Source organism: Spermophilus citellus (genome assembly GCF_964194105.1).
Source record: "Spermophilus citellus genome assembly, chromosome: 5".
Taxonomy (NCBI): Eukaryota; Metazoa; Chordata; class Mammalia; order Rodentia; family Sciuridae; genus Spermophilus; species Spermophilus citellus.
In genome coordinates this window covers 49849821-49858734 of record NC_138186.1, presented here as the reverse complement: position 1 = coordinate 49858734, position 8914 = coordinate 49849821, and positions in this window count along the sequence as shown.

Genomic DNA, 8914 nt, shown 5'->3' with positions numbered 1-8914 from the left:
GGTCATAAGCCAGTTGTTTTATAAATGGCATTACCTGTTCTGTATTTCCAAATATCCTAGAGGCTGACTGAATAAGTCTATCTACAAATTCAGTGTAAGGTTCATTAGTTCCTTGTATTACCTTAGATAATTGACCTTGTAAGTCTCCATGCCCCTGTAAAGTTTTCCATGCCCTAACTGCATCTACAGCAATTTGTGCGTATACGCCAGGGTCATATTCATTTTGCTGTCTTTGACCCTCATAAGGTCCCTTTCCCAAAAGCATATCTATATTTCTTTGAGGGTAACCAGCTTCTGCATTTCGCCTAGCTGTCTCCATGCAAAATTCCTCATTGGCAACCTTCCATAACAAATATTGTCCTCCGTTTAGCACAGATCGACACATGTTAGCCCAATCTGCTGGTGTCATGTCCAAGTTGGTAACAGATTCGACCATGCTCACCGTGAAGGGAGCTTGCGGCCCATAGGTTGTTACAGCCTCCTTTAATTGCTTTATTGTTTTGAAATCTAAAGCACGGTGAATTCGTTGCCCTCCTGCCTGCTCAAGTACAGGGCATGCTAATCTTTGGGGTCCTGCCTCAGAATTCCGTCCATCAACTACGGGAGTTGAGGGCCGCTCAGTGGTAGATGGAGCTGTTGGTTGAGTTACGCCCTCTGGTGATAGAACGGAGTTAGTAGCAACCTCCTGTTGTAATTCTCCACCTGATGGTTGCTTTTCCTCCAAGATTTCTTTCTTTAAATTTTCCTCTGTCTGACTAGCTTGAGAGACCTTCTCTTTTGGTTGACCTAGCGTTTTTTCTACCATAGTTTGGACCTCTAAGAATTTACTTAACAGTTTTTCAGTTTGTTTTTTACTAGATTCTAATCTACTATAAAGATAACGTAACCCAATAAGATAGGATAAAACGAAGCCAAAACAGAATGAAACAAAAACGGAGCAGAGAATGGTTGTATCTATTTTCTCTTTCTCAGGGCCGAATAACTTCAAACCTTGAGCCAACCACTTTTCCCAGTTCGCCTGAGAAAATTCTAGGGCTAGGGAGCTTGAAACAAAAACAAAATAAATCAAAACAAGAACACATTGTTTTTTGAAATGGTCACCCATTCTGTTGCCTTCCCTCAGGGGCGAGCAATTTTACTCACCTCTAAGTTCCAGGCGTTCCCCGCACGGGCCGCCAAATGCCGCAGTCTTGGCTGGGCACAGAATCACGAGCCACTCAAGCAAGAACAAAACTTTATTTTTGAAAAAGCCGCCAATACTCTGTACCCGCTGGCAAGGCAACCGGGTCCTCCCACGCGGGTGTCTACCGGAACCGCACGTTCCCCCGGAACCAGGGGCCCGGACCTCCCCCGGAATTTCCTCCTACTATCTTTCCCCAACCAATGGGAACTCTCCAGCAGTCCGGTAACTTGAGTCCGGTAGCAGGCCAAGGTGAACAGCAGGAGCCCAATTTGCATGTGAATGTAAATCTTAGCATAATCATACCTCAGTGGCTAGCTGGCGTCACTTTACAACCAAAGGTGCCATACATCGTATTATTTGCTTGTGGCTCCTAGCATTTATCCTTGCCTGGGATATACTCCCCCTTAAATAAAGAATTTTTCAGTTTTTCAATTCCAGCTCTCATCAGGACTGGAAGACCCATCAGATGCTCCACTTTTTACATCTAATCTCTGGCTCTGTCTTTATTTCTTACTAATTATTTCAGACTTTTTATTTTCCCAGACAGCTTACACCTCCTGAGCAGGAACCTACCCTGTCTGGGTTCGGCCACCCTGTTAGGAGGCCATGGTGGGCTCTGGCCATTGCCCCTGTCCCAGCAAAGATGGCCAGAGTTGATCTGGGAGATCTGGTCAGTATCCTTATCTTTCTTTGATGCCTCAACTAGAAGCTCTCAGCCTGTAGCCAAGGAGCTGGAGGGAGTGGAACTGGCCTTGGGAGCCTCCCACTCAGCCCCAGGGAACATCCTTCTCAGCTCCCACTTGCTATTTTGCCCTGTGCCCTGATTTTTCAACAGGTTTCTGTCAAAGCACTACAAATCTGATGCGTTAATGTCTGTTGGATGTTTCTTATTTCTGTTCTGTCCTTTGTGGTGCTAGGGATGGAATCTAGTTTGCATGCGAGGCAAGCCTTCTATCACTGAGCTACCCCCGGCCTGGATGTTTCCTTTAGCTGCAGTTTGCTCTGTGATTCAGCAGTCATCAAAGTTTTCTTGAGATTTTAATCTTCAGCCAGGCCCCTTGAAGCCAGCCCTCCTTGGCTCCTTTCCATTTTTGCTTTGTGGCAAGTTGAGGAAACCCCCGAGGAGTTGGAGGTGCAATAATGTGGCGTGTGTCAACCCATCTGATCCAAGTTGTCTGGCTCCATTTTTTGAGCAACAGTGAGCTCCTGGGCATCAACCCTGTGCAGAGAGTTCTGCCCCTGCTTCTCCCTCCCCACCAGTCTTCCTCACACACACTCAGTGCACTCTTCTTACTAATCTGAACCCGCCCCCTCTCCACCTCGCTTCCATCCTTTCTACTTCATCCCATCACTCTGCCCACTGATCACTCCACAGAGCCCTGAACCCTAATTCCCAGTGTGTTCATGTCAACTTCCACCACTGCCCCTTGCTCTCCATGAGTCTCCCATGCTCATCCTGCACCTCCTCTCCTCTCACGCCCTCAGACTGGGCCCCATGCCACCAGCTGCTTCCCCAGCCCCCTCCTGTCTTCTGAGGCTCAGCTGGAGGTAGCACAGAGGGAAGAAAGTGGGGTTGGCTGTATGGAGGGAGACAGGGAGTGTGGAGACCTTAAAATGTGTGTCACCATTCTATTTCATGAGTCTCAGGATGAACTGAAACTAGAAATTAAGAGGTGCTATGAGGACTTGATACAGGAGGTAACAATTTTAAAAGGGCCACAAGGGGGCCCCGTGAGGAAGCCATTTCCTGTTTCTTACTTCCTCTTTGGCCCTATCCTTCTCTGCTCTGAACAGTTTCTGGAAAAGAGGGACTATCTGTGAAAGGCTCTTGTTGGCCTGTAATTACTGCTTGTCCTCATTGCCTTCTTCTGCTCCTTTGGACATCAGTTCATGGGGTGAGGGTCCCTGCTGGTTCTGTAGATGTGGCCTCTACCTGGAGGGCTGATTCTGTGGTCTTGGGATCCTGAACGTCCTCACGCTAACCATAATTTCTTGTTTCAAATCTTTGTTGTTGAAACACAACCATCTCGATGACCTCTCTGAGAACCTTGTCCCTCTAATATTATTGCAGACCACTGGGTACCGTTGACCCAACAGATATCCACAGTGAATTCTCCCTGGTGGAAATAGAGGGCCTTGGATGGTGTAGGATCCCAAAGCCTTCCTTAGGGGCAGGCCAACACAGGAACACTCCATAGGTCATTCCTGTGAAGTGAGGGTTTCAAGAGCAGCATCTTTGCCCTTACCTGGGGTGTCTCTGCCCTGAGCCAAAGGGAGCTCAGAGTCACCAGCTCAGAGTGGCCATCCAGGTGGCTCCAGTTATCATCCTTCTAGTTCCCGGGAAGGTCTAACAGTGTAGATCCAGTGTAGAACCTTCTAAATCCTGAGGAAGAACAGAGTGGAGGAAATGCATAGTAGCTCCACTCAATAGCTCCACTCAATGTGAGGACAAGAGCTAGGAGAGTCTCTTATATTCTCTGGGTGTGGCCAGATTCTGAAAAAGGGATGAAAAGCTGGTATTATCATCCACTAAGGAGAGAGTTGGTATGAGGCATATGATACTTCAGGGTAAGATTCATCGGAGACCATATGAGGAAAGGCATCTTCATCGTGAGCTATTAGTCATGAGGCTTGGTTATTTTATGTTTTCCTTGCCCTGGAATAGGTCTTGAGGAATCTCATGCCCCCTTCAAGGTGATGGTCATTCCCTTTGCATAGACATGTTCTGGGATAGAGCAAGTCTTACCCAGTGTGTAAATGTCTAGGGGGATTGCCCTCCCCACTCCAGAGCTCTGAATAAGTTCTAGGGGCTATATGAGTTCATGGAAGTGCCTCTGCAGAGGTGCTGTAAGACCTTAGCATCTAAATGATGTGAAGTAAGTGTTCCTGGGATTGAACTCCAGAAATGGTATGGACCTCAGTGTACAACCAGGGAAAATGACTTGTTTTACTTGTCCTTTCTGGGCCACAGTGGTGCTGGGGATTGAGCCCTGGGTCTCACACATGCTAGGCAAATGCTCCACCAGCGAGGTAACCTGCAGTCCATGTTTCTCTTAGTAACTCTGAGGGTGAAATGAGAGTCTGCCTATAAAAATGCCATAGAACCTCAGAGACATGAGAGTTTTTATTGTTAGGCCAATAATGTTATCAAAGATCATCCCTTTTGTGAATTCTCTGTGTTTTTGGAGTAACTTAAATAATAGCAAGTAATTCTCAACATATGAGTTTACAGGTGGTTCTAGAAATGAGGTAAATATTCTCCTCCCAGATCATAAAAACTAAGAGAAGAAATGACAAATCGAATGTAATTTCTAACAAAATTAAATTCCCAACAAATGTATTAAGTACTTAAAAGCTTGATAACTTGAGTGAAAGTGTATAAATTACCTGACTTCGGTTTCTGTTAGGAACACGGATGCAGTATAGTAAAGAGGTCAGAACAGAGGTGTGGAGGGAGATCTCCTGTCTGGGAAGCTGCTTTTGGCTGTTTCTTAGCTTCCCAACTGTGGACAAGTTATTTCACCAGCTGTGTCTTAGTTTCCTCTCCTGTGGAATAGAAGTTTTCATGCTGTGTATGTTGCAGGCCTTTGTTATAAAAACTAATTGAGGTAATACTCAGTATTTGTAAATCTCTGAAAGCAGAATCTTGCTCACAGAACCATCAGGAAATGTTAATTACTATAATGGAAGAATAGTCCAGAAGACAAAAAAACTCTTTATACAATGAAACACACCATCTAATTCCGTAATACAAGTTCTGTCATTTTAACATTAAACAGCAGAGAAGCTTACTATAGCTCCTCATCCCTTTGTACTAAAACAGAGTATATAAAAAGAAAGATGTACCATTACATTTAATGTGAAATGATTGGAGAGAATGTTCTTAAACATAGGACCTTCTTTGTGTCATTGCATTCTTTATATAAGAAGAAAGAAAAAAGAGCAAACAAAAATATAATAACTAAAAGTTTTCATCCCAATTTATGTGTCTAGAAGTAATCAAAGAATTTCTCCAAAATTATCAAAGGGGTGAAAGGGTAAATAGGATATCATTTGGCAACCATCAAATGAATTCTTATATGAAATTAGGAAGAAGCATCATCCATTTACACAAGTGAAAAACAGTCATTTACACAAATGAAAAGTAGCCAGGGACCACCCCACGCCCTAGTTCCAAACAGCCCTGGGAGGGGGTGCTCCTGACGTCTCTATTGTAGCTTCTTCCCTCATCCTCAGACCCCGCAGTAGGTCGGGGCATTCTGGGCCACGTCAGGCCCGTGGTGGACACTGGGGGCAGCCCTCCACCTCCTCTCCCAGTGGTGCTAGAGCCTTCCTCAGCCAGCCACAAAGGTGCCCCCTGACTGTTCTGGTTGGTGATCTCGTCCCCTCCCTCTCTACAGGGGAAGGGGAACAAGCCCTGGCTCAGAAGCCCCCGCCCTGTGCCACCTCAGTTCTCCTCATTGTCTGGCTCACAGTGGCCACTGCAGGTGCTCCTTGAACATGGAAGGAGCCAGAGCAGGGCCGGGACCCTGGGAGCCCATGCCACCCTAGTTAGCCCCAGTGGAACTGGTGCCACCAGGGCTGAGTGCTCAAATGGGCGAGAGGGGGTGGGGTGGGGCTCGGGGACAGTAGGGTCTGCAGGTGCTGTTCTGTCCTGTTTTCCTTTTCTTATTACTTTTTGTGACTTTCTTTTTGGCTTTTCCCCCTTATTCCTTCTCCTCCTCCTCCATCTCCCTCCTCTTCCTCTCCCTCCAATTTTTTTTCTTCTTCTTTTTTTGGGGAGACTATGGATTGGGCCCCTTAACCACTGAGCCACATCCAGCCCTTTTTCATATATATTTAGAGACAGTGTCACTAAGTTGCTGAGGCTGGCTTTGAACCCTCCATCCTCCTGCCTCAGCCTCCTGAGCCCCTGGGATCACAGGCTTCCTCTTATTCCAATAGCAGCGATATTTGTTTGGTACTGAACACCCGCTAGCACCAACTCTCACACCACTCTTCACAACACTTTTTTCAGGAAGGCATTTATGATCTCATTTTAGAAATGAAAAGACTGAGATTCTGAGATTCCTAAGTGCCTCATTATCCCAATGTCGGGGTGCTGAGGGGAGGAGTCAGGGCCTGGTCCTCTGGGGAGCTCCTCTTTCTCACTGTTTAAAGCTAAATCTCTTGGAGCAGGAGTCAGCGATGTCTGCTTTTCACTTTCCCCATTTCGACTGCCCACTGGGTTCTCCCTTTTTCTCCCCACACCCCTGCTGCTGCTCTCCTGTGGGGATCAGTGACCTTTGTCCAGCACCACCTCTCAGTGTCTTGTGTGCCACTGGTGATATTTTGAGACGTGACCACTACTCTTTGCTGGAATTATCCTCCTTTCTTCCTCCTTTCCTCCTATTGGTTGATCCTCTACTTTCAGCCTCTTGTTGAAGGTCCACCTTTCCCAGCATCCAGACCACACACTGGGACCATCCTCATCTGACTTTGTACACTTTTCTTGGGGACCTAATCCAAAATCATAACCTTCCTCACCCATGAAGACTCTAGTCTACATCCCTAACAGTGTAACTTGAGACCCATCTACTTATTTCAGCGTCCCCTAAAACCTCCTCAGTCCCTCAGAAATCCCACTCCAAGCAGAACATCCTATTTTCTCTCAGTCACTTACTTCCCAACCTTCATCGCCTTTTCAGCCACTGATGCCTGCAGATTTCCAGCTCAACCCGCCTTTCCAACCCACTGCTCTCTTCTTCTAGGGATTATGCTCCCGCCCCCGCCTTGGCCCTCACCACTTCTTACCTCCCGGTCTTGCTTTCAACCCAGCCTTCCTGCTGCTGCCACCACCCCACCAAAATCTGATCAACTGTCCTGCTTAAGGTCCTTCAGCAGTGTCCCGAGTCCTGTGGCATAAAATGCAGACACCTGCAATTAGCGCACAGAGCAGTTTACAGGGCAGCCCCCACCTCCCCTCAGCCCCAGCCCTGCTGAGGAGCTCCCTGGTCTCCCTGGGATTTCACCCCTCTCCCTGCCTGAGCCCATTTCTGCTGCTGGAAATGCCATTTCCCCTCTCTCTGCTTTGCCAGCCACAGGTAAAGGCCATCCCTAGGAAACCTTCCCCAAATCTTGTATTGATTTTATTGCCCTCTTTTTGCTCCCGCGTGGCATCTTCTGTAAACCCAGAAGTGATCAAAGCTTAGACTAGTGATTTTTGTCTTTCTCATTATTGGAATTTTAAATAGTTTGAGGGACAACCTTAGTGCCTGGAGTGTGAAATTTCATGTTATATATTTTGATTTTAATATTAATTTTTTTTGCACCAGGATTGAACCCAGAGGGTTTAACCACTGAGTCACACCCCCAGTCCCCTTTTTAGACAGCATTTCCTTAAATTGCTGAGGCTGGTCTTCAACTTGCAATCCTCCTGCCTCAGCCTCCCTAGACACATGGATTATAGACATGTGCTGCTGCACCAGGCCCCTTCCCCAGTGAATGAGTATTAACATTTAAAGAGTACAATTCACTTAAAAAATGCTCAGACCTTTGTCAATTTATCAATATGCAGAAAATGAAATATTCTGAGGCAAATAAAACTATACCTGTGTAGATCAATCAGAACTCCATGCTTTCTTCCTCTTTTCTGTAGGTGACTAATTCTCTATAGTCACTGAACTCAGTGCGGGACCCCTAAGCATTACTGTTACTAGTGTGTCTAAGGAGAGGGCTGCTCTCCATGGGCTGGGACTTGGAGGGGGAGTCCTTGGTAGAGACCCCTGAACCCCATGGTGTTGTTTCACTGTAATTTCTCTAAACACTGTCAACACCAAACCCCATCTTGTTATTGTTTTACTGTAATAACAGTACATTTTTCTTAACTTTTTGCTGCTCCTAATATATTAGCTAAAACTAAGATACTATCTCACAGGAGTTTCAAAGGCAATAAAAAATTATTTTTTGGTACCAGGGATTTAACTCAGGGGCACCTAACCACTGAGCCACATCCTGAGACCTTTTTAAAATTTTGTATTTTAGACACAGGGTCTCACTAAGTTTCTTAGAGCCTCAGTAAATTGCTGAGGCAGATCTTGAACTTACAATCCCCTTTTCTGAGCCTCCTGAGTCGCTGGGATTATAGGCAGGCTCCACCGTACCTGGCTTCAAATGCAATAATTTTTATTTCCAATTGAAACTACACTTAAAAACAAATTAATCAAACTGATTTTGTTTATTATATTATTTTAAATTTACTATGTCTAAAATGAAAGTCTTGTGGATAAAATTATATAAGTTACTGCTTTTATTTTAAAACTAAGAAAGTAAACCAAGTATGGTGGCACATGCCTGTAAGCCCAGCAACTTGGGAGGCTGAGGCAGGAGGATTGCAAGTTCAAGGCCAGCCTGGACAATTTAGGGAAACCCTCAGCAGTTTAGTGAGACCTGTCTCAAATTAGAGAGAGAGAGAGAGAGAGAGAGAGAGAGAGAGAGAGAGAGAGAGAGAGAGAGAGAATGTCTATAGAGGTAGCTCAGTGATAAAAGTGCCCCTGCCTTCAATCACCAGTAGAAAATGAAATAAAACAAAGAAACAAACAAAAAACTCTAAGAAAGTAACTTGAGTAGTGCTAAGGATTTGGAGGTATTTTCATTCCTTTATTATTAAATACTTTTTTTCTGATTTCTTTTCCATGCCTACAACCCCAGCCTGTGAAGTTGAGGCAGCCCAACATCCTCATCAGCCACAGT